The following is a 27,339-nucleotide window of genomic DNA, read 5'->3' as shown; positions in this document are numbered from 1 at the left end:
GGTAGCTAAAAATGACTAAGTAAAGTCAGATATGGCTAGGACTAGGAGTTCTGAAGCCAAAAGAATTAAGTGCTCTGGGGAATACACTCTGGTCTGTAGGTGCAGCTATAGGACAGCTAATGAAAATATGTGGGAAACCTCAAATATGAGTAATTCAGGTATAGGAACTGATGCAAAGGAAAGACAATCAAATCAATAGAACATATTACATATACAATATTTACAATATATATACAATGTTTATAATAGTGAACAGGAAAATATGATTAAAAGAAATCATTAGAATTCAGTTGAATGTGGTGAGCATTCTTGATTCCGTAGGACTGCTCATGATGGAGGACTGGTGGACTACATATGTAGAATGCTGTATACCCTGCTGGAAGTGGCTAATACCTTGGTTTGTGCTGGAGGGTCATTGTACTGAACAGAGTTCGTAAATCTTTCACAGGTGATATCTTTAAAATGTTGTTGTTACTGTGAGCATTCTTTTCCTAATTCTGCTCACTTAACATTGCATCAGTTTATATATATATATCTGCTCCTGTTTTTTTTTCTGAATCTATCCCTCTCATCATTTCTTATAATAGTATTCTATCACATTCATATACCATAACTTGTTCTGCATTCTTTAATTGATTGGCACCCCATCAGTTTCCAATTCTTTGACACCCACAGAAATAACTGCTATAAATATTTTTTATGCATATGAGTCTTTTCTCTTTTACTTTGATCTCTTTGTGAATTATTATTCATTATTTATTTATTTTTACCATTCTTTTTTTTTTCATTTTGAGTTCCAAATTATCTCTCCCTCTCCAGCCTTTCCTTCATCCATTGACAAGGCAAGCAATATGATATCACTTTTACATGTGAAACCATATAAAATATATTTCCATATTACTCATGTTGCAAAAAAAAGAAAAAATTGAAAAAAGTATGCTTTGACCTATACTCAGAGTTCATCACTTTTCTCTCTAGAAGTGGATAGAGTTTTTCATTATTAGTCCTTCGGAATTTTCTTGGATCATTGTATTGATTAGAATACTGTCTTTCACAGTTGATAATCATTACAATATTGCTATTACTGTACAATGTTCTCTGGGTTCTACTCACCTCACTTGGAATTGGTTCATGTCAGTCTTTCCACGGTTTTCTTAAATGATCTCCCCCCCATCATTTCTTTTAGAACCATAGTGTTCTATCACATATACTACAATTGTTCAGTTATTCCCCAATTGATGGGCATTTCCTTCAATTTTCAATTCTTTGCCACCACAAAAAGAGCTGCTGTATTTTGTACAAATATGTTCTTTTCCTTTATCTTTGACTTCTTTGGGATACGGACCTTGTAGTGGTATTGCTAGGTCAAAGGGCATGTACAGTTTTTTGGGCTTTTAGGCATTCTGTTCATCTCCCTAACATTGCTCTTTAGAATAGTTGGATAAGTTCACAACTCTACCAACAATGCATCAGTGTATCTACTTTCCTGCATCCCCTCTAGCATTTGTCATTTTCTTGATCTGTCATGTTAATCAATCTGATGCAGGCAAGGTGGTACCTCAGAGTTGTTTTAATTTGCATTACTATAATACTTAGTTACTTAGAGATTTTGTATGTGACTATTGATAGCTTTGATTCTTCCTCTGAAAATTATCTTTTAGTATCCTTTGACCATTTATCAATTGAGGAATGTCTTATTTTTATTTACTTAATTACCTATATACTTGAGAAAAGAGATGTAATCAGAGAAACGTTTTGTAATTTTTCCTTTAGTTTCCTACTTTTCTTCAATTTTTACTTCATTGATTTGGTTTATGCAATACTTTTTAATATGATGTAATCAAAATTATTCATTTTATCTCCCACAAACCTCTATGTCCCTTGCCGGTCATGAATGCTTCCCCTATCCATAGATCTTGCAGCAATTTCTTATATTCTCTCCTAATTTGTTTATGATCTCATTCTTTCCAAATCATGTACCCATTTAAAAATATGTATTTATTTATTTTTAGTATTTGCATTCACTTTTATGAGATTGAGTTTTAAATTTTCTCCCCCTCCTTTCTCTCTCCCATCATGTACACATTTTGAGCATAGCTTGATATACAGTGTGAAATATTGGTCTATTCCTAGTTTCTATCAGACTTTCAGTTTTCCCAACAGTTTTTATCAAATAGTGAGTTCTTATCACAATATCTGGGTATTTTTGGTTTTTATCAAACAGTAGGTTACTGTGCTCATTTTATTCTGCATATTATGGAACTAACTCATTCCATTGATTGACCACTCAATGTTTTATAATATAGTTTGATATCTGGTACTGCTGGGAGCCCATTCTTGACTTTTTTTAAAAATTGATTCCCTTCATATTCCTGACCTTTTGTTATTTCAAATTAGTTTTTATTACTTTTTTGCCTAGATATATAAATAATTTTTGGTAGTTTGATTGGTATGGCACTGAATAAGTAAATTTACTTAGGCAGTATTGTCATTTTTATTATATTGGCTCAGGCTACCCTTGAGCAATTAATATTTCTCTGGGTATGTAGATTTGCCTTTATTCGTGTGAAGTATTTTGCAATTGAGTTCATATGGTTCCTAGGTATGCCTTGGCAGGTAGACTACCAAGTATTTTATACTGTCTGAATTTTATACTGTCTTAATGGGATTTCTATTTATATGTCTTCCTGCTTGACTTTTTTGGTAATATATTGTTTAGTCATTTCAGTCATGTCCAATAATTTGTTTAAATAAACCTAAGCCACATTTATGTTTTGTTTGTTTGTTTGTTTGTTTTGTTTTTGTTTTTGGCAAAGATAATGGAATGGTTTGCTATTTCCTTCTCCAGTTCATTTTACAGATGAGGAACCTGAGGCAAACAGGGTTAAAAGACTTGCCCAGGATTAAACAACTAGTAAGTGTCTAAGGTCAGATTTGGACTCAGGTCTTCCTGATGCCAGACTCAGTGCTCTATTCACTGTGCCACCTACCTGCCCCTTGGTAATATATAAATATATATATATATATATATATATATACACACACACACAATCATATATATGTACATATACACACACACACATATATACACACACATATATACACACATATATACATATATGCACACATATATACATATATACATATATACATAATACACATATATCCACACACATATATGTACATAGATACACACATACATATAAAATGTCATATATATGTTTTTGATTTGTGCGGGTTTATTTTATATTCTTCAGCCTTGCTAAAGTTGTTATTTGTTTTGACTATTTTTTTTAGTTAACTCTTTAGGGTTCCCAGTTATACAATCATCATCTGGAAAAAAGTGGGAAATTTTGCTATTTCCTATGTTTATTTCTTTTTCTTTTTCTTTTTCTTGTCTTATTAACATAGCATTTGTAGTACAATATTGGGTCAACTAGATGACACAGTGGCAGGCCTAGAGTCAGGAAGACTCATCTTCTTGAGTTCAACTCTGGCCTCAGATACTATGTACTCCTGGGCAAGTAACTTAACCTTAACCCTATTTGCCTCAGTTTCCTCACCTGTAAAAATGAACTTGAGAAGGAAATGTCAAACCACTCCAGTATCTTTGCCAAGAAAACCCCAAATGGGGTCATGAAGAGTCAGACATGGCTGAAAAATGACTGAATAGCAAATACAATATTTTGTAATACTGTGATAATGGACATCCTAGCTTCGCCTTTGATCTAATTGTGAAAGCTTCTAGTTTATCTCCATTATAAATATTGATTGTTTTAGGGTTTATATAGTTACTACTTATCATTTTAAGAAAACCTCCATTTATTTCTATTCTTTCTAGTGCATTTACAGTTATGGATGTGGTATTTTATCAAAACTTTCTGTATCTATTGAGAGAATTATAAGGCTTTTATTGTTTTTGTTATTGATAATGATCAATTATGCTCATAGTTTTCTTAATATTGAACCAGCTTTGCCTTCCTGGTATAAGTTCCACTTGGTCATAGCATATGAGCTTTGTGATTTGTTGCTGTATCTCCTTTCTAGTATTTGATTTAAGATTTTTGCATTAATGTTCATTAGGGAAATTGGTCAACAGTTCTTATCCTCTGTTTTTGCTGTCCTTGGTTCACGTATTAATACTATATTTATATCATAGAAAGACTTTGGTGGGACTTTTTCATCACATACTTTTTTTTTTTCAAATGACTTATATGGTATTAGATTTAATTATTCTTTAAATGTTTGGTAGAATTCACTTGGAAATCCATCTAGTACTGTGCTTTTTTCTGAGGCAGATCATTCATAGTTTGTTCAATTTCTCTTTTTTCTAATATAGGATTATTTAAGTATTCTGCTTCCCTCTCAGCTACTCTGGGAAATTAATGTTTTTGTCAATAGCAAGACATTTCATTTAGATTGTCAGTTTTATTGGCATATAGTTGGGCAAAAGAGTTCCAAATAATTGCTTTAATTTCATCCTCATTGGTTTACTCTTTCATTTTTTTCTTTTTTTCATTAATTTATTTTGAATTATCATCAATCACTTCCATAAACTTTTGAGTTTTAAATTTTTCTCCTCCTCCCTCCCCACCTTCCCCCCAAACAATGTGCAATCTGATATAGGCTATACATATACATTCCTATTAAACATATTTTCACTAGTGATGTTGTAAGTAAGAATTAGAACCAATAGGAGGAACCACCAGAAAGAGGAAACAAAACACAACAGAAGAAAAAATAGCAAATAATATGCTTTGATCTGCATTCAAACTTCATAGTTCTTTCTTCTTTGTGGATAGCATTGTCCACCATGACGCTTTTGGAGATGTCTTAGATCCTTGCATTGTTGAGAAGGGTTAAGTTTATCAATATTAGTCATCACATAATGTGGCTGTTATTGTGTACAACGTTCTCCTGGTTCTGCTCACTTCACTCAGCATCAGATCATACAAGTATTTCCAGGTTTTTCTGGTCAGCCTGCTCATTATTTCTTACAGCACAATAGTATTCCATTACATTTATGTACCACAACTTGTTCAGCTATTCCTCAATTGATGCGCATCCTCTCAATTTCCAATTCTTTTCCACCACAAAAAGAGCAGCTATAAATATTTTTGTACATTATTTTGTCTTTTTTTTATTTCGTACAAAAATTTTTATTTTGTACAAAATATTTTGTCTTTTTCCCATTTTTATGATCTCTTTGGACTATAGCCCTAGAAGAGCTATTGCTGGGTCAAAAGGTATGTTTATTTTTATAGCCCTTTGGGCATAGCTCTAAGTTGCTCTCCAAAATGGTTGAATCATTTCACAGCTCCACCAACAATGCATTAGTGTTCCAATTTTCCTACATCTTCTCCAGCATTTATCATTTTCCTGTTTTGTCATGTTGGCCAATCTGATAGGTGTGATGTGGTACCTCAGAGTTGTTTTGATTTGTATTTCTCTAATCAATAGTGATTTAGAGTATTTTTTCACATGACTATAGATAGCTTTAATTTCTTCATCTGAGAACTGCCTGTTCATATCCTTTGACCATTTATCAATTGGGGAATGACTTGCATTTTTATAAATTTGACTTAATTCTCTAAGTATTTTGGAAATGAGGCCCTTATCAGAGAGACTGGTTGTAAAAATTCTTTCCCAATTTTCTACTTTCCTTCCAATCTTGGTTGCATTGCCTTTGTTTGTGCAAAAAACTTTTCAATTTAATGTAATCAAAGTTATTCATTTTGCTTTTTGTAATGTTCTCTATCTCCTGTTTGGTCATGAATTCTTCTGTTCTCCATAAATATGATAGGTGAGCTATTTGTTGCCCTCCCAGTTTGCTTACAGTATCAGCCTTTATTTCTAAATCATGAACCCATTTTGACTTTATTTGGGTATATGGTATGAGATTTTGATCTATGCCTAGTTTCTGCCATACTCTTTTCCAGTTTTCCCAGCAGTCTTTGTCAGAGTGAGTTTTTGTCCCAGAAGTTGGGGTCCTTAGGTTTATCAAATAATAGATTACTATAGTCATTGACTACTGTGTCTTGCATATCTAACATTGATCCACCACTCTATTTCTCAGCCAGTACCAAGCAGGTTTGATGATTGATGTTTTATAATACAATTTAAGATCTGGAATGTCTAGGTCACCTTCCCCTGCATTTCTTTTCCTTAGCTCCCTTGATATTCTGGACCTTTTGTTCTTCCAAATGAATCTTGTTATTTTTTTTTCTAACTCTATAAAATAATTTTTTTGGTAGTTTGATTGGTATGGAACTGAATAAGTAAGTTAGCTTAGGTAGAATTGCCATTTTTATTATATTAGCTCAGCCTACCCATGGGCATCTGACGTTTTTCCAATAATTTAGAACTGACTATTTGTGTGAATAGTGTTTTGTAGTTGTGTTCATAGAGTTCCTGGGTTTGTTTCAGTAGGTAGACTCCTAAATATTTTATAATGTCTCCAGTAAGTTTAAATGGAATTTCTCTTTCTATCTCTTGCTGTTGGGCTTTGTTGGTAATATATAGAAATGCCAATGATTTATGTGGGTTTATTTTATAGCCTGCAACTTTGCTAAAGATGTTTATTATTTCAAGTAGTTTTTTACTTGATTCTCTAGGATTCTGTAAGTATATCATCATATCATCTGCAAAGAGTGATAGCTTTGTTTCTTCTTTGCCTATTCTAATACCTTCAATGTCTTTTTCTTCTCTTATTGCTAAAGTTAACGTTTCCAGTACAACATTGAACAACAGTGGTGATAATGGACATCCTTGTTTTACCCCTGATCTTACTGGAAATGCTTTTAGTTTGTCTCCATTAGATATGATGCTTGCTGACGGTTTTAGGTAGATGCTATTTATTATTTTAATGAAGACTCCATTTATTCTTATGTTCTCTAGTGTTTTTAATAGGAATGGGTGTTGTATTTTGTCAAAAGATTTTTCTGCATATATTGAGATGATCATGTGGCTTCTGTTAGTTTGGGTGTTGATATGATGAATTATGCTGATTAGTTTTCCTAATATTGAACCAGCCCTGCGTTACTGGTATAAATCCTACCTGGTCATAGTGTATTATGCTTGTGATAAGTTGCTGTAATCTATTTGCTAATATTTTATTTAAAATTTTTGCTTCTATATTCATTAGAGACATTGGTCTATAATTTTCTTTCTCTGTTTTGACTCTTCCTGGCTAAGGTATCAGCACCATATTTGTATCATAAAAAGAATTTGACAAGACTCCTTTTTTTACCTATTTTACCCAATAGTTTATATAGTATTGGAATTAATTGTTCTTCAAATGTTTGATAAAATTCACTTGTAAATTCATCTGGCCCTGGAGATTTTTTCCTAGAGAGTTCATTAATGGCTTGTTCACTTTCTTTTTCTGAGATGGGGTTATTTAAGTATTTTACTTCCTCTGCTGTTAATCTGGGCACTTTATGTTTTTGTAAATATGTATCCATTTCACTAAGATTGTCAAATTTATTGGCATACAGTTGGGCAAAATAGTTCCTCATTATTGTTTTAATTTCCTCTTCCTTGGTGGTGGATTCACCCTTTTCATTCTTGATATTGGTAATTTGGTTTTCTTCTTTCTTTTTTAATTAGAATAACCAAAGGTTTATCTATTTTATTGGTTTTTTCATAAAACCAGCTCTTAGTTTTATTTATTAGTTAAATAGTTTTCTTAATTTCAATTTTCTTAATTTTTCATTTAGTTTTCAATATTTCTAATTTGGTGTTTAATTGAGGATTTTTAATTTGTTCTTTTTCTAGTTTTTTTAGTTGTATGCCCAATTCATTGATCTCCTCTTTTTCTATTTTATTTATGTAAGCATTCAAAAATATAAAACTTCCTCTAAGAACTGCTTTCGCTGCATCCCATAAGTTTTAGTATGTTGTCTTATTATTGTCATTCTCTTGAATGAAGTTATTGATTGTTTCTATGATTTGTTATTTGACCCAATCATTTTTTAGGATTAGATTATTTAGTTTCCAATTTTTTTTAGTCTATCTTTCCATGGCCCTTTATTACATATAATTTTTATTGCATCATGATCTGAAAAGGATGCATTTAATATTTCTGCTTTTCTGCATTGTATTGTGAGGTTTTTATGCCTTAGTACATGGTCAATTTTTGTGTATGTGCCATGTGCCACTGAGAAAAAAGTATATTCCTTTCTATCCCCATTCAGTTTTCTCCAGAGGTCTATCAAACCTAACTTTTCTAATATTCTATTCACCTCCTTAACTTCTTTCTTGTTTATTTTGTGGTTAGATTTATCTAACTCAGATAGGGGGAGGTTAAAGTCCCCTACTAATATAGTTTTACTGTCTATTTATTCCTGTAACTCCCTGAACTTCTCCTCTAAGAATTTGGATGCAATACCATTTGGTGCATGTATGTTTATTAATGATATTACTTCATTGTCTATGGTGCCTTTTATTTTCTTTTTTCTTTTCTTTTTTTCCCTTTTTTTTCTTTCTAAGGCAATTGGGGTTAAGTGACTTGCCCAGAGTCACACAGCTAGTAAGTGTCAAGTGTTTGGTCTGAGGCCAAATTTGAACTCAGGTCTTCCTGACTTCGGGGCCGGTACCCTATCCATTGTGCCACCTAGCTGCCCCTCTATGGTGCCTTTTAGCAGGATGTATTTTCCTTCCTTTTCTCTTTTGATAAGATCTATTTTTGTTTTTGCTTTGTCTGAGATCAAGATTGCTACCCCTGCTTTTTTTTTTTACTTCAGCTGAAGCATAATATATTCTACTTCAGCCTTTTACCTTTACCCTGTGGGTGTCACTCTTTTTCAAATGTGTTTCCTGTAAACAACATATTGTAGGATAATGGTTTTTAATCCATTCTGCTATCCACTTTCATTTTATGGGAGAGTTCATGCCATTCACATTCACAGTAATGATTACTATCTGTGTCTTTTTCTCCATACTTTCCCCCCCTGTTTCTGCTTTTTTTTCTCCTTTCTCCTTTTCCCTCATCACTAATATTTTGCTTTTGACCACCGCCTCCCTCAGTCCCTCCTCCTTTCTATTAACCCTTTCCTTTTTCTTCCCCTTTAACTCTTACTGCTTCTCCCCTCCCTTCTAGCCTCCCTCCCTTTTCTTTCCCCTTTTCCCTCCTACTGCCTATAGGGCAAGTTAGATTTCTATACCTAACTGATTATGTTATTCCCTTCTTGAGCCAAATCTGATGAGAGTAAGGTTCAAACAATGCTTATCTCCCTTCCTTCTTTCCCTCTGCTGTAATTGTTTTTGTGTCTTTTCCTGTAATGTAATTTACCCTTGTCTGCCTCCTCCTCTCCTTTTCTCTCAGTGCATTTTCTTAGACCAGATTAATCCACTTACTTGGATACATTTAACCTACCTGATTAGATTTTTTTTATCATTACATCAAAGTCAACTTATATCTACCCCCTTTATGTATACCCTTTTAGCATGGTGTAATAACAATACAATTCTCAAGAGTTACAAGTGTCATCTTCCCTTGCAAAGATGTAAACAGTTTGCCCTTATTAACAACATATTGCATCTTTCTGTTCCATTTACCTTTTTATGTCTCTCTTGAGTCTTGTATTTGAAGATCAAATTATCTGTTGAGCTCTGGTCTTTTCATCAGGAAGCTTTGGAAGTCCCCTATTTTGTTGAATATCCATCTCCTCCCCTGAAAGATCATGCTCATGTTCACTGGGTAGTTGATCCTTTGTTGTTATCTCAGCTCCTTTGCCTTATGGAATATCATATTCCACACCCTACGGTCTTTTAATTTAGAAGCTGCAAGGTCCCACGTAATCCTGACTGTGGTTCCATTATATTTAAATTGTTTCTTTCTGGCTGCTTACAGTATTTTCTCATTGACCTGGTAATTTTGGAATTTGGCTACTGTATTCCTTGGCATTTTCAATTTGGGATTTCTTTCAGGAGGTGATTGGTGAATTCTTTCTATGGTTATTTTACCCTCTGGTTCTAGGACCTCAGGACAGTTTTATTTTATGATTTCCTGAAAGATACTGTCCAGGCTCTTTTTTTCATTGTGATTTTCAGGTAGGCCAATAATTTTTAAATTGTTTCTCCTGGATTGATTTACCAGGTCAGTTGTTTTATCAATGAGGTATTTTACGTTTTCATTTATTTTTTCATTCTTTTGTTTTTGTTTGACTGATTCTTGCTCTCTCATAGAGTCATTAGTTTCCATTTGCTCAGTTCTAATTTTTAATAAATTGTTTTCTTCTATTAGATTTTGTACCTCCTTCCCCATTTGGCCAATTGTATTTTTTAGGGACTTGTTTTCTTCAGTGTATTTTTTTTTCTCCAATTGTCCATTATATTTTTTAGGGACTTGTTTTCTTCAGTGTACTTTTTTTCCAATTGGCCAATTGTATTTTTTAAGGACCCTTCTATCTCTCTCATTTGACTTTTAAAATCCTTCTTGAGCTCTTCTAAGAAGGCTTTTTGGGTTTCAGACCAGTTCATATTCCCTTTTGAGGTTTCACATGTGGGTTTGTTGACAATGTTGTTCTCTTTAGAATTTCTGCCCAGATCTTTACTCTTCCCATAATAAGAATCTATGGTATATTTCTTTTTGCTTATGGTGTTTGCTTATTTCCTGGCCTTTAAAGAGATTGAGCTCTCCTGTTGTGGAGCAGAAGGCACTGATCTAAGCTTCTTGTGTTGGGAGCTTTGGGCCCGGTCACTGGCTTTGTGTTCTGGGGTCTCCGATGTTGGTAGTTGGAGGCTATAGGGTTCTGGAAGCTTACCTGGTGTTGGGCTGGAATCAGCAACACTGGGACTCTAGGGGTAGGATTGGGCAGTCTGGCCCCTGGATGTTGCCTGCTTTTCCTTTCCTTTTGCTTTCTTCATCTTCTTTTAAATGGATGTTTCAAAATGTTTATCCACCTGGGGCCCCTGGGAGCACTTCACAGATTTTTGCTGAGGCACTGGGAGACTGCTGTAGAATGCCGAGGCACCTGGTGGTTTTCCGAGCTGGGTTCTGCTGCTTCCCTGCCCTCACTAAGGCATTGGGGGGGGGGGGGTCCAGGTGTTGGTGTTTGCCTGCTCCACCACCTGGGTTTCAGGATCTCCTCCAGGTATGCTGAGGTGGTGCTATCTGATAGCTTGCTTGGATGCCTCTGGTTCCATACTGCTCCCCTTCCCCCAGGGCAAGAGGGGCCTTTCCTGTTAATCCCTCAAGCTACCTGGGCTACTGGACTGCTACACCCTGTCTTTCTTCTGGTTCAGCTGTTCCGGGGTTTTTCCTAGGATGATATTTTCTGGACTTTTACAGGTTAATGAGGGAAGGTGAGAGTGACTTACTTTTTACTCTGCCATCTTTGCTCCTTTCATTTTTTATACAGGAATTTGGTTTTCTTATTTCTGTTTTTTAAATCAAATTAGTAAATAATTTATCTATTCTATTGTTCTCCCCTAAAACCTAGCTTTATTAGTTCATTTTTTTTTAACTTTCAATTTTATTATTCTCTCCTTTGTTTTTCAGGATTTTTATTTTGGCATTTAATTTAGGGCTTTCTATTTTTTTTCTTTCTTTTAGTATTTTTAGTTCCCTTCCCATTTAACTGACCTGTTCGTTTTTCCTTTTGTTTATGCAAGTGTTTAGAGATATAAATTTCCCCCTTAGTACTGTATCCCTCAAATTCTGATGTGTTGTCTCATTATTATCATTATTTTAAAGAAATGATTGTTTCTATGATTTGTTGTTTGACATATTCATTTTTAGGATTGGATTTTTTAGTTTCCAATTAATTTTTAATTTATGCTTCCAAGGTTCATTATTAAATATAATTTTATTGCATTATGATAGGAAAAGTATACTTGTAATAGTTCTGGTTTTCTTCATTTTTTTTGGTGAGGATTTTATGCCCAAGCATTTGATCAATTTTTGTGAAGGTGCATGTATAGCTGAGAAATTTCTTTTCCTATTCAATATTCTTTAGAGGTCTATCCTATTTAAGTTTTCTAAAATTCTGTTTATCTCCTTAACCTCTCTCTTGTTTAATTTATGGATAGATTTATGTAGGTTTAAGAGAGAGCAAATTGAGATTCCCCACTAGTATAGTTTTACTATGTCTTTCCTCCTGTAATTCTTTTAGCTTTTCTTTCAAGGATCTGGATATTATGCCATTTGATGCACATAGGTTCAGTATTGATATTAATTCATTATCTGTGGTACCTTTTTAGTAAAATAATTTCTCCCTAAGTATATCTTTTAATCAGGTCTATTTTTGCTTTTGCTTTGTCTAAGATTGTGATTGCTACCCTTTAGTCTTTTACTTCAGCTGAAGAATGGTGGATTCAGCTCCAACTTCTTATTTCAGCTTTGTATGTCTTTCTATTTCAAGTGTGTATCTTATAAACAATATGTTGTTGGATTCTGGTTTCTAATCCATTCTGTTATCCTCTTCCATTTTATCAGTGAGTTTACCTTGTTCACTTTCACAGTTATGATTGCTAACTGTGGGTTTCTCTCCATCCTATTTTCTTCCATTTATCTTTTTATTTTTTGCCCTGTTCTCTCAAAAGTCTGTTTTGCTTCTGACCACCATTTCTCCTAATCTACCTTCCCTCTTTCCACACCCTTTTCTCTTAACCCTTTCTTCTCCTACTTTCCCATTAGGTAAGATGAATTTCTGTACCAATTGTCAGTATATATATTCTACCCTCCCTGAACTAGTTTAGATAAGAGTGAGATTCAAGTCTTATCAGCCCCCTCCCCATTTTCTACTCCTTGAAAATACTCTTTCTTTCATGCTCTTTTTATATGAGATAATTTCCCCCATCCTTCATCTCCCTTCCCCTTCTCCCAGTGCATTACTCTTTCTCCCCCTTCCATTTTTCTTTTGAGATTATTCCCAGCATAACAGACTTACACCTATTCCATCTGTTTAAGTAAATTCCTTTTAAGTGATCTAATGATGATTAAGCTCTTAGGGGTCCCATTTATTATTTTCCCACATAGGAATGAAAGCAATGTAATTTTATTAAGTCCTTTATGATTTCTTACTCATATTTACTCATTTATGCTTCTCTTGAGCCTTGTCTTTGAATGTCAATTTTTTTTATTCAGTTCCAGTCATTTTATTGGGAATGCATGAAAGTCTATTTCATTAAAAATCCATTTTCCCCCCTGAAGGATTATATTCAGTTTTCCTGAGTAGGCTATTCTTGGTTGTAATCCTAGCTCCTTTGCCTTTTGGAAAATCATTTTCCAAGCACTCCATTCTTTTATAGTGGTAACTGCTATATCTTGTGTGATTCTGGTTCTGATTGTGGCTTCATGGTATTTTAATTATTTCTTTCTAGCTGCTTATAGCATTTTCTCCTTGACCTAGGAGCCCTGGATTTTGGCTATAATATTTCCAAATGTTTTTATTTTGGGATTTCTTTCAGGAGATGACCAGTGGATTTTTTAAAATTTCTATTTCATAACGGAGCAGTTTTCTTTAATAATATCTTGAGAGATGATGTCTGGGTCATTTTTTTCATTATGACTTTTAGGTTGTCTACTAATTTTGTAATTATCTCAAGTTAGTTCCTTTTCTTTCATGATATTGTGTTTTTTTTCTATATTTTTTCATTCTTTTGACCTTGTTTTACTGTTTTTTAAATGTCTTATAAAGTCGTTAGCTTCCACTTCACGAAATCTGATTTTTATAGAGTTATTTTCTTTATTGAAGTTTCATACCTCTTTTACCATTTGGTTAATTCTGATTTTTAATGAATTATTTTCTCCAATATTTTTGTGTTTCTTTCCTTTCTCTTCTCATATTTTTTGTATCTTTTGTTTCTTTTCCAAACTTTTTCTCTACTGTTCTTCTTTCTTTAAAAAAAATCACTTTACATTCTTTTAAAAACTCTTCTAAGCTTCAACCTCTGGAGCCAACAGGGGTCACATTCAGACCAAGACTGTGAAGAAGGCAGCATGAGTCATCATCAAAAAGTACTACGCCCACCTGGGCAATGACTTCCACACCAATAAGAGCATGTTTGAGGAGATTGCCATCATCCCCAGCAAGAAGCTCCACAACAAGATTGCGGGCTACATTACTCAAAAATGAAGAGGATCCAGAGAAGCCCTGTGAGAAGTATCTCCATCACAATGCAGGAAGAGGAAAGAGAAAGGAGAGAATGCTGAGGTCTCTGCTTTGGATCAGGAAATCATTGAAATAGACCCTAATACCAAAGAAATGTTGAAACTCCTGGACTGTCAGTTTGTCCAACCTGCAAGTTACCCAGCCCATGGTTGGGATGAACTTCAAAACACCAAGAGGAGATGTTTAATATTTACTTTTGCTTTCTTTCCAATAAACTTGGGAACTCCCCCCACCAAAAAAAAAATAAAAACTCTTCTAAGAATTCATGTTATGATTGTGTTCAATCTGCATTTTTCTTTGAGGTTGTGCTTGTTGGTGTTTTCAAGTCATTGTCTTCTTTTGAGTTTGTATCTTGAGCTTCCCTATCACCATAGCAGTTCTTTATAATCATTCTTTATAATCACATTCTTTTTTTTATTTTTCCAGCCAATTTCTTGATTTTGGACTTTATGTTAGAGTTGGGCTTCATTCACTTCTGGTGTAGGAGGATGGCTGCCTGATTTAAGTTTATCTTTTTTGTGTCCTTCTGCTGCTTTCACAACTCAGTCTGGGGGCTTGTAAGTTTTTGATGCTTCCAATGTGGTGTGATCTGCAGAGAGGTCTGGTCATTACCTTTCTAACAAAAAGAGTGTGCATTCTAGTTCTTATCCAGGTAGGGCCCTTCTCATTCACTACTTTGACTACTTATCTTTACCCTAGAAATGTGACCCTAATGGAAGACAGACCTAAATAGCATCTATTCTTGATTCCAGTGCTATTACAGGGCTCCCCTGGGATTTATTTATGACCAAGTGTTTACTCCCTTTACTATGTCTGGAGTTGAGCTGCTCCTGGTGCCACTGCCACCACTGTCCAAAATCAGTGCTGCTTCCACTATGCCATGTTCCCCATAAGCCACCACCTCAGTGTCCACAGAGCTCTTTTTCTGTCTTTTTAATCTGTCCTGGACTAGAAAAATGACCCACTTTGACTTTTTACTTAGCTTCTCAGCTCAGAGGTTTAGGGCATTTTTAAGTTGTAGAGGGGGTAGGTTTGGAAAATAAGCAAAAACACAAAAAAATAAAAGCTGGCTTCACTCCTCCATCTTGGCTCTGCCCCCAGGAATACAACAATTACATGAAAAGAGCAATAACAAAAACAACTTGAAACTGAAAGCTGTGTAATTATAGTCACTAAGCTTGGCTCCATAGAAGAGATGAGAAAATCTACCCTTCTCCATTCTTTACAAACATACAGAACTGTAGGTTTGGAACATTGCATCTGTCAGGATTAGTTGGTGAGTTTTACTGCTTTTGTTTTTTGTTTTTTTTCTTATCTTTATTTTTCATGTTTTGTTATAGAGGATGGGTATTTGAGTGGGAGAGAAGGAAGAATCATAGTCAAAAATAAAGGTGATGTAAAAACAAAGCATGTCAATAGAAATCTAAGTGACAGTATAGCCTGGGGGGTATAGCAAGGCAGTCTCTTAGTCATGAAGTCAGTCATCAAACATTTATTAAGCACCTACTGTGTGTCAGGCACTATACTAAGTTCTGGGGATGCAAAGAGAGACAAAAATAGTTCCTGCCATCAAGAAGCTTACCATTTAGTAGAAAAGACAAAATACAACTATGTACATGTAAGCAAGATGTTGTCAAGTCCCATTTTTGACACATACTGACTGTGTAACCCTGGCCATGTGACTAAATCTCTTAGCTCTTTGGACAACTCTATAAGAAAGTAAATTTCAAAGCAGATGCTGATTTGCATTAGTTGAATGGATTTTCATACTAGGAGCTCCCTATATCAATGAAAAATCAAAGGTTGTTCACTTCCCCCCCCCCCAAAAAAAAGCAAAACCTTAAATGGTAAATATCTTTCAATGGAAAAGAAAGGGGATATGAAGGACCTGGAAGTAGTGCATATTTTCCTTGATGCCTCTTTGTACCCAAACAGTGGAAATACAACTCTCCTGATCCTGAGACTGATGGTGTTGGGATCTAGACCCCAGAAAAGAAAAACCCTGGACTTTCCCACTTGGCCAAATCTCTGGCATTTGCCTGAGGCTATAATCCCATCAACTGGCCTTTCATTGTGGCTACCAATGGATCTCCCAATCCCCTTACCTTTAACCTAGCCTGGTCGTCCTTTGTTTTACTTCCCTATGTATGGCCCCTGGCCATTTCCCAACCTTAATCCTAGCTAGGCTTCATTCTCCCTTGGCCATGAGGTCCAGGTCCCAGGAGTTCTGCTCACCCCAGTTTACTGGCCACTCCTAGGTCCCTCCCACAGTCTTTCTCTATATAAGGTCCACCTTGTCTCCATTAAGATGCTGAGATTCCTAAAATCTAGCCATGGCTGGGATTCTTAAAATCTAGCCACTGGTCATATTCTTATAATCTAACCAATAGCTTACTAATGTTCAGACTCCTTAAGAGTCTGAGCAGTATAGCGGATGTTCTAATAAACCTTGTCTTTGGCTGAAAGAATGCTTGGGTCGAATTCTTTTGGGCAGGACCTGTGTGTTGTGATATTGGAGTCCCAGGACCCCTGAACCCCTAAACCGCATCAAGACCACTCTCTTTTTAAGATCAAGTGTTGGAAGGGTGTCAAACTCCCCTGGCTCTCAGGCTAGAGCTCCTTGTGAATCTGGCTGTTAATAACACACCAAGAGCTTAGTGATGTTGTAGGAATATTCCAAAATGACACATGAAAATAGTGACTGGGTTGTGAAATAGACAAACTTAAAAATAACAATTACCCCCCCCCCCACTCCATTGTCTCTCTTATTTCCGTGCCATGTGCCTGGGGGGTGGTGAAGTCTTGCTATTGATATGTAACTATTCTTGAAAATCAAGAAACAACATTGTTTTCTTGGTCATCTGCCAGCCATGCACGCCAACAATGGGACTTGCAAAGAAGTAAAGAAGAGAATCTTTCAGAGACAAATCCAAGGCTTTTGAAAAGCTGGAGAGGGAAGTGGGACTCAGCTTTAGGACTGAAACAACAATCTCAAGAAATGTCAGCAGGCTTAAGGAAATTCAGAAGTTGTCTATTATTGTATTTCTTATTCTGGGCAAAACTTTGAGACTAGAAATAACATTTCCTAAGTAGGCAGAGGACGTGAACATGATGGTAAAAGCAGAAGACACAAATTATGCTAGTACAAGACAAAAGGAAAGAAAATCTTTCCCTTCTCACATTTTCCTGAAGGCTTGGTCTGGATTTGTCATTTCTTCCATCATGCCCTACCAACATTGTAGTGAACCAGTCTGTGTATATGTGCCCATATAATATAAATTCCTGGAGGCAATAACTGTGTCATTACTTAACTTTGTTATCTCCAGTGCCTTGATCATTTGTTGGACTGGACCTGTGCTATCATCAGAATGAGGACCTCCCAGTATGGATTCTCTCTCCACTGATGTTGATCAGTAACTTGTTTAAACAAAAGGAATAAGGCCATGGAATATGAATTCCGGCTTCATGAGAAGACATTTGTGCTCTGGCTCATTGCTTAAAGAATTAAATTTTGGCATGATGGGGGAATATCACAGGGATCATGTACGGGGATAGACCCATGCTCTGCCTCCTTGCTCAAAAGAACCCATGTAACCAGAGACTCCTGGTTGGTCATTGGGGATTGTGTAAAAGCTGATTGAAGAATCATGAGAAGGGCTACCCACTCAGAAAGCTCAAATGGATAAACAACCCACCCAACCATCTTTTCACCACTCAGTGGGTATATGACTGAGAAGAAATCCCTTGAACTCTTATGTGTGGAGGGGAAAGAAGTTTCTTGCTATTGGGTGAAATGGCTATGAAGGCTTTGAGGAAGATGGGAGCTAGACCCCAAAATGGAAAAACCCTGGACTTTCCCACATAGCTAAAATCTCTGGTTATAATTCTATCAACTGTCCTTTCATTGTGGCTACACCTAATCTCCCAATTCTGTTACCCTTAATTCAGCCTAGCTCTCCATTGTCTTATCTCCCTATGACCCCTGGCCATTTCCCATCCTTAATCCTAGCTAGGCTCCATTCTCCCTTGGCCACAAGGTCCAGGTCCCAGGCCTTCTGTTCACCCTAGCTTACTGGCCACTCCCACTCAGATCTTCCTTAGATCCCCTCCTCTAGTCACCCCAAACTACTTGACCACTCCTGTGGTCCTTCCCACAGTCTTTCTGTATATAAGGTCCACCTTGTATCCATTAAGATGCTTAGATTATTAAAATCTAGCCACTGCTCAGATTCTTATAATCTAGCCAATATTAATGTTCAGACTCCTTAAGAGTCTGCCCAATGTGACAGATGTTCTAATAAACCTTTTCTTTGGCTGAAAGAAGGTGTGGGTCAAATTCTTTCAGGCAGGACCTGTGTGTCATGATCTCAGAGTCTCAGCACCCCTAAACCTCTAGACCTCATCAGGCCTCACCTGTCTAACAGTGAGAGCAGGGGTTTTTCTGAGTGAGGCGGGATTGTTGTTGTTCAGTCATTCAGTGATGTCCAACTCTTCATGACCCCATGGGCCATAGCATAACAGACCCTTCTATGCTCCATTATCTCCCAAAGTCTGTCCAAGCTCATGTTCATTGCTTCCATTCCACTAGCCATCTCATCCTCTACTGTGCCTTTTTTCCTTTTTCCTTCAATCTTTCCCAACATCAAGTCTTTTCCAATGAGTTCTGTCTTTTCATTATGGGGCTAAAGTATTTAAGCTTCAGCTTTAGCTTTTGACTTTCCAGTTAATAGCTTGAATTAATTTCTTTAAGTATTGACTGATTTGATCTCCTCACTGTCTAAGGGACTCTCAGAAGTCTTCTCCAGCACCACAATTCAAAAGTATCAATTCTGCAGTGCTCAGCTTTTCTTATGGTCCAACTCTCACAGCCATCCATTGCTACTGAAAAAACCATAGCTTTGACTATATGGGCCTTTGGCAGCAATGTCTCTGCTTTTTAGTATGCTGTCCAGATTTGCCATAGCTTTTTTTCAGGGAGCAAGCATTTTTTAATTTCATGACTGTAGTCACTATCTGCAGTGATCTTTGAACCTAAGAATATAAAATCTGACACTACTTCCATTTCTTTTCCATCTATTTGCCAGGAAGTGATAGGACCAGTTGCCAAGATATTAGTTTTTGTTTTTGTTTGGGTTCTCAACTCACTGGCTGCTTTATCCACTTTATGTTTTCTTTCTTTCTTTTTTTCCTGATCACAGGTGATCAATCAGTAATGTTGAAAAATTGATATTTTCAGTCTTTGTGACTACATTGTAAGCTCAAAAGACCCAGAGTCATGGAGACTTCTCAGTGCTCATTGACTACAGAGAGTTGCTTTCTGCATCTGCATTCTTCTCAAAGGAAAAGATGGCCAAGGATAGGAGTGTGAACCATGTATGTCAGGCTAGCCAGAAGATAAGGACTTGGAGGGAATTGTTCAGACACTCCTGATCCAAGATTAAAATAAAATACCTTCAGTACTCCCATGAAGAGTTTCAAATTTGATGTGCTATATATCAGATGACTGGGAAGACACAAGAGGAATTACAGATAACTGTTTCATGCTTTAAGTATTTATCAATGTGTCTATGAATGTTTTTTATAAACATTTCTTTTGTGTTGGAGGAAACAAATAGCTGTCCCATACCTGATGCCTACTATTTTGTACATTGAGTAACTTATAGAAAAGACTCTGTTATTCCTTTTTCGGTGGAAATCTAGATGTGAGCTAGAGAGATTTCACAGAGTTCTACTCTGTGATGGGGGCAATGAACCAATGTTCAAAAATGTCTAATCCCTTTGCTTATGGGTTGGGCTCCCTCAAAATTTAATCCATTCTGCTCCAGCCCAAAGTCAGGTCTTCTTAATGAGAGATAGGTATCCTGAGGGCCATGATGTGTAACATCTGTAATTTTTTGTCTTACTGTGTTGCCAAAGTTACTGAGAGGATAAATGACCTCCAAACAGTCACACAAACATTAGGTGGCAGAGGCAGGACTTTAAACTCTGTTTTTTTTTTTTCTGATTCTAATGCTAACAGCACTCCATTCACCATGCGAATTGATTCTTGACTTGCACATTGGAGGCACTCAGTAACTTTATTGAATTTATCTCAATTGAATCATAAAGGAAAGTTGGTGGAATAGCAACTAAAGATCCAAGCACTGAGAAATATAGGGAGACAATCATAATGAATAGTATTGAGGTCTAGGGGTGGTAGCGATGGGGTTGGGATCTGGGCCCCAGAAAGGAAAAATCCTTGGACTTCCCCACATGGCCAAATCTCCAGCTTCCCCATGAGGTTATAATCCCATCAACTGGCCTTTCATTGTGGCTACACCCAATCTCCCCTCCATTGTCTTGACTACCTATGGCCCCAGGCCACTTCCCACCCTTGGTAACTCTATGACCTCATGGACTACTTGGCTTCTCCTAGATCCCTCCCACAGTCTTTCTGTACATAAGGTCTGTCTTGTCTCCATTAAGATGCTCTGATTCTTAGAATCTAGCCGATAGCCCATAGATGCTCAGATTCCTTTGAATCTTCAATAATCCTTGTTTTTGGTTGCAAGAAGGCTTGGGTCAAATTCTTTTGGGCAGGACCCACATGTTGTGATTTTGGGATTCCAGGACCCCTAACCTCTAGACCACATCAGTGAGAACCCAAGATTCAAGGGGAAGCAATGCAGGTCCTGCCTCAAATGAATTTGGCCCAAGCCTTCTTTCAGTCTATGGCAAGGTTTATTAAAACACTGATTGAGGTGGGCAAGATTTTAAGAATCCACCCTATTTGTTGGCGCTTGTATTGATGAGCAGGCCAGACTCTTAAGGAATCTGAGCCCTTTAATGGAAGCAAGATGGGCCTTTTAAACAGACTCTGAGAAGATCTGGATGTGATCTAGGAGTGTCCAAGTAGTCTGGGGTGACTGGGAGGTAACAGAGAAGGACCCAGAAGGGCCAGGTGCCCCAGGTGAACATCAGGGACCTGTGCCATGTGGAAGGGGTCTAGATGGAATTAAGGAGTGGTGGTCTTGGGTGGGGCCAGATGCAGACAATGAGGACCACAATTAAAGGGAAGTTGAATGGATTAACTGGGAATGGCTGGTGCCCCAGTTGAATGCCAGGGACCTAGGCTGTGTGGGAAACTCCAGGAGCTTTTCCTTTTTGGGGTCCAGATTCCAAAGATGTGATCTTTTCCTTTTAGGGGTTCAGATCCCATCCCCATCATTAGCAGTTATAAAATACTATTGACTTTGCAAAAGATTTCTCTAATATATCCCCTTCTCCTGGTGCGTGCTATCATCACTTCATATCTGGACTATTGCAATACCCTGCTGCTGGGACTGCCTGCCTCAAATCTCTCTCTATTCTAATTCATTCTCCAACCACTAAAGTTATTTTCCTAAAACACAGATTCTATCATGTCACAACTCCTCCCCCTACTCAATAAACTCCAGTAACTCCTTACTGCATCCAGGATCAAATATGAAATCCACTGACTGGCATTCAAAGCCCTTTATAACCTAGCTCCCTTCTGCTTTTCCAGTCTTACACATTAATCCCCAACATGCACTCTTAGATCCAGTGATGCTGGTCTCCTGGTTGTTCCACAAACAAAACATTTCATCTCTTTGACTCTAGGAATTTTCTTGTGCTTTCCCTTATACCTAGAATGCTTTCTCTCCTTTATTCCCACTACTGATCTCCCTGGCTGCCTTTAAAATTTCCAACTAAAATACCAGTGTCTAAAGGAAACTTTCCTTAATTCCTCATAATTGCAATGATTTTCTTCTTTTAATTATTTCCTATTTATCCTATATATATAATATATATATATATATTATATGTGGTTGTTCTTTATCCTGCATTTTTTGCATGTAAATTGGATTTAAAGGAGGCAGAGCTTTAAGAAGTTGTCATTCTCAGTTTTCTCCTCCAAAGTCCAGTGGCAAATCAAAAGTCAAGACAGTTGGTCATAATCCAGGATGCAATGACCTTGACCTTTTTAAATTAAGGTCGTTTTCAGGTTTCAAGTTGTCTGAGGCCATGCCCCTTCAATGACAAAGGACTAGGTAAGAAGTGAGACAAAAGATGGCTTAGTTTACCGTAACCAAAATATCCATCTGGGAGGAGAAGACCCTCAGAGTTTCTGGCTAGAATAGAAAACAATTGCTGTTTACACTCATTCTAAGCCATCAAAACATGAACAATGAGCCACAGAGGCTTGGGCTGGGGGGCAATTATTGGCCATTCAATGAAAGCTAGAGTGATTTGGGTTTTAAGGATGGTCAAGTTGCTCCATTTGCAACACATTGGACTTTTTTAAAGCCTGTTTTTCCCAGAGCAATATTTCAAGAAGTTGTAAATGAAAACTATACAGGACAAAAAGCAAATTGTCCCAGCTTTTTGAAAACAACAATAATAAAAATAAATAAATTTAAAAACATAATCAATCCTCCAAACCCTAAAATATCTTACAAAACATAAGCAACCCCAAATCGTATTCCTATGGACAGAGTACCCACATGTAAGCTTATAGTGCCCCAAGTGGAGAAAGAGACAATATGTGGTGAGGGAAGAAGGAGAGGAGGAGGAGGAGGGAGAGGAAGAAGAGGAGGGGGAGGAGGAAAAGAAGAAATAATAGCATTTCCCAACTTCTCCTTGAATTGGCTGGTTGGGTCCTCAAAGCATAGCTACTACTCTTAGAAAAGATAGTAAAGACAATTGATACAAAGCTTTCTCTTAAATACTTGTCATACCACTTCCCACAAATATACACAGCACTCATGGGAGGAGTAGACTTAAACTTAAATCACAACAGCAGTGAGTCACATATGTAACAAATATGCGTGACAAGGTTTAACTGAGAACGCCTGCTCTGGAAACCCTCCTCTCTGTGTAGAACAGTTTGCTTTGTAGGTATTTGCCTGCATGTTGTGTCTCCCATTAGATTGTTTGCTCATGGAAAGCAGGGCTAGTGTTTTGCCTCATTTTGGATCCTCAGCACATAGCACAGTGCCTGGCACACAGTAAGGTCTTAATATTTATTGAATACACCCACATTATCTTATTTGAGCCCCTCCACCTCTAACAACCATGTGAAGTAGATGTTATGGGTATCATTTATCCCCAATTAGGGGAAATCCGAGTCTATTTTTCCATTGCTGTGAAGAATATTGAGATAAGGAAATTCCCTCTACCAATGAAGACCTGATACTCTCTCAGAAAATTGTCTGGAGCTCTAATAGATTAAACAACTTGGCTAGGGTACCTCAGCCAGTCTATGACAGAGAAAGAATTTTAATCCAGTTCTTTCTGATTCCAAATCCAGTATTCTGGCTAGTTATCTTTCATACCTCAACTCAAGAGCCTAGATAGAGAAAGATAGATAGATGGATGTGTGACATAAAAATGTGAAGAGACAGTTTATGGGTAATTAATCATTTTATTAATCACATTAGCAGATAATTAATAAAAGGGGTCAGTGGCACTCTTGAATGCCAAAGACCCCTCATGATACCCACTTAATGCTTATATACCCTTGAAAGAGTGAGTGTCCCTGAGGGTGGCAATCAACTCTGGTTAACAAGTAATGAGGGAATGAATATTATGACAGGTGGACCTGCTCTAATGAAAGGCTGGGGGACATGACTGATTATATCATTCATGGACAAGGAGAAACTATCTCAAGCCAGATTACCTCCAGCTTTGGGCAATGTAGTCTGCCTGAGTGGAACACAATGGGCCAGAAACCACCTCAGATTAAATTTTTTGTAAGGTTTTCTAGTTTGGAGGGGTCTCACACCTGGGACTGAAAAACATGGACCCCAAAAGTCATTTGGGCAATCTCTTCCATCAACAATGTTTTTCATAGACTGAATGACCTATTAGGTTTCTGAAAAAATCCTGGTCCTAATTCAGTAATTAATTATTAATATAAAGGAGAAATAATCTTTTCTCGCAGATGGATAAATAGATAAAATAGAATATTTATTAAGCACTTACTATGTACCAGGTACTCTGCTAAGAGCTGGGGATATAAGAACAAGAGAAAAAAAAAGATAGTAACTATCTTCAAGGAGTTTATATTAGAAAATGAAAGATAACATACAAAGGGGATAGTGAGGTTGGGTGAGGGAAAAGGAGTACCCTCATGAGAGTAAGGCTGTTGGCAAGGAGATTGAGAAATTCAGAGAGTGAGGAGTGGGACCATGAATAAACTTAGCATTCATGGCCTGGGCACCTCATGAAATAATGATCTGGGACAAGACTTGCCAATCAAGAAAGTGACTACAGAAACCATTTTTTCATCCTCCTAGCTGCTACTATCTCCTTCTCCAGGATGCATACACTTATGTGTCTATACCTCTCTGATAAAATGTAAGTCCCCCAAGGGGCTCTGAGGGCAGAGAGTATTTAATTCTGTCTTTGTATCTTTCAGAGCTTAGCACTATGCCTGACAAATAGTAGGTGTTTGATAAATGTTGATTGACTGATAAAGCAAAACTTCTCAAAGGTCCAATATTTTGAAAAACATTCCATTGTTAATGCAACAACAAGAGGAAAACTTTCTGCCCTCCAAATATTCAGATCCAAGCCCATTCCACTTTGTGTGGGAGAAGATGAAGATTGGAAGCAGACCATTCACGACTGACTGTTAACTTCGGAGAAGAGTACAGTCAGATAAATACAAAGCCAAATAGATATGTACAGATAGAGGAGGCCTGATGGAAAATTATTTATCCAAGACTATTATATAATTTAGGAACATCTGTTCTGTAATAATACATCACATACTGGAAATGTGTTTGTAAATGTTAGCATTCACACAGTAATTTCAGGAGGAAGAGTGCTGAAAGTTTACCATAAGGGAACATGATTTTCATCTAATGCTTTTAATTTTTTTAATGTTTTGTTATGATGTCTTTAATTTTATTTTGTTATTGCCAAAGCATGGTCTCATCACCTTGAATGAATAACATTTATTCAGTCCTTACTATGCGTTCGATAGATATAGATGATAGATTAGAGGTAATAGAACATTCATTAAAGAATGGGCTAAGCAATAGTGATACAAATATAAAAGTAAAATAACCTCTGCCCTTAAAGTGTACATTCTAATGAGGTAATTATTTATTTGTGTGTATGTGTATGTATTCTAACATATACAACAAAGTACTTACATTTTTAGAAAGTATTTAAGTATATACCTATAGAGTTATATACATATATTTATATATACATATGCATATATATGTATATATTTGCATATACATATATATTTACACCCCCTCACCCCACACCCCCTACATCATAAATATATGTATATCTATGTCCATATCTACCTATATCTATCTATCTATCTATCTATCTATCTACCTATATATATAGAGAGAGAGAGAGAGAGTCTTTGTTTATTCTTCATTTTCTAAGAGGACCAATGACATCACAGGATGATATCTTGACTTGCTCATGAATTGGATTTAAGCAAGGCAGAGTTGCACAAAGTAGGGTCAGCCTTACTCTCTATTCCAGAGTTATCAAAGTCTGGTAACAAGACAAAAATCAGGGTGACAGGCCATGGTCTGGGATGCAGTGGATGACTTTGGCATTTCTGATATCTGACCAATCTGTAAGCTCTCCATAGCTCCTGCTTCAGCCAACCCTAATACCTATCGGAACAAATTATTCTCATCTGTCCATTCCATCAGGGAAAATTTTCACTGGCTTGAGGTAGACATCTCCCTAAGTGACTGATGGATTTGAGGTGGCTAGATGGTGGCACAGTGGATAGAGTGTTGAGCTTAGAGTCAGGAAGACCCATCTTCCTGAATTCAAATCTGGCCTCAGACACTTACTAGCTTTGTGACCCTGGGAAAGTCATCTGACACTGTTTGTCTCAGTTTCCTCATGTGTACAAAAAAAAAAAAAACTGGAGATAGAAGTGGCACTCTAGTATCTTTGCCAAGAAAACCCCAAATGGAGTCACAAAGAGTCAGAAATGACTAAAAGATACACACACCCACACATATCTATATATAAACACATACATGCATATGTACCTGTGTGCATTTACCTGTATACACACACATATGTGTATAGAAGTATATAGACATATATGTATGTATACACACATATGTGTATATATTTGTGTACACACACACACACACATATGTATATATATTTATATGTGCTTTTCTTCCATGAGGCTTTGCCCAGTCCTTAGCCCATTCTGTTTCTTCAAATGGCTTAACATTTTCTCTTTCCATATTTGGAATATACTTGTATGTGCAAATGTGGTTTTCTCCAAGTTGAATTCAAGCTTTTAGCTATTCCTTGAATCAATCATTCAATTAAGAATTCATTAAGTCCTTACAGTTTTCTAGACACTGTACATTGGGGATACCAAAAAGAAAAAAAAATAAAAAGCAAAAAAAAAAATACAAAATAGAGAAAGCCAGTCCCTTCCCTCAAGGAGCTCACAGCGTAATGTGGAAGATGACATACAAAAATCCCACATACAAATAAGGGTAAATTAGAGACAATCTCAGAAGGAAGGTACTAGTATTAAGGAGGATCAGGAATGGCCTCTTATAGATTGTTGGATTTTAGCTGGGACTTGAAGAAACAATAGGGACTACATTTTGTAATAGAAAATGAAGGATATACAATACACAAAGGATAATAGATTTAGAACTGGAAGGAATCTTCTATTCCAACTCCTTCATTTTTCAGATGAGGAAACTGAGGCAAAGAGATGTAAAGTAAATTGCCCAGAGTTACACAGCACAGCTCATAAATATCTGAGGTAGGATTTGAACAGCTATTTCTGAATCCAAATCCAGAGATGTAGCCATAACAACATGCTGTCTTCTCCTCTCCTTGTATTGATGAGTATGGACCTCAGAAAGGAAAAACCCTGGACTTTCCCATATGGCCAAATCTCTAGCATTCCCTTGAGGCTATAATCCCATCAACCGCCCTTTCATTGTTGCTACAACCCAATCTCTCAATTACCCTTACCCTAGCCTAGCCCTCTCTGTTACCTCCCTATGTCCTCCCCCCCATTTCCCACCCTTAATTCTAGCTAGGCTACATTCTCCCTTGGCCAAGTGGTCCTGGTCCCAGGAGTTCTGTTCACCCCAGCTTACTGGCCACTCCCATTCAGATCTTCCTTAGACCCCTCCTCCAGTCACCCCAAACTACTTGGCCATTCCTAGATCCCTCCCACAGTCTTTATCCC

At 36.8% G+C, this 27,339-nt stretch overlaps 1 pseudogene; it reads left to right on the top strand.

Moving 5' to 3' along the window:
• The window catches only part of LOC114036805, a 54,405-nt pseudogene extending 40,101 nt beyond the window's left edge, over positions 1 to 14,304 (top strand).
• Positions 14,305 to 27,339: the final 13,035 nt, after the last annotated feature.

The sequence above is a fragment of the Vombatus ursinus genome, unplaced genomic scaffold, assembly GCF_900497805.2.
Source record: "Vombatus ursinus unplaced genomic scaffold, bare-nosed wombat genome assembly UNPS02009994.1, whole genome shotgun sequence".
NCBI classification, from domain to species: domain Eukaryota; kingdom Metazoa; phylum Chordata; class Mammalia; order Diprotodontia; family Vombatidae; genus Vombatus; species Vombatus ursinus.
This window is presented reverse-complemented; position numbering and strand designations above follow the sequence as displayed.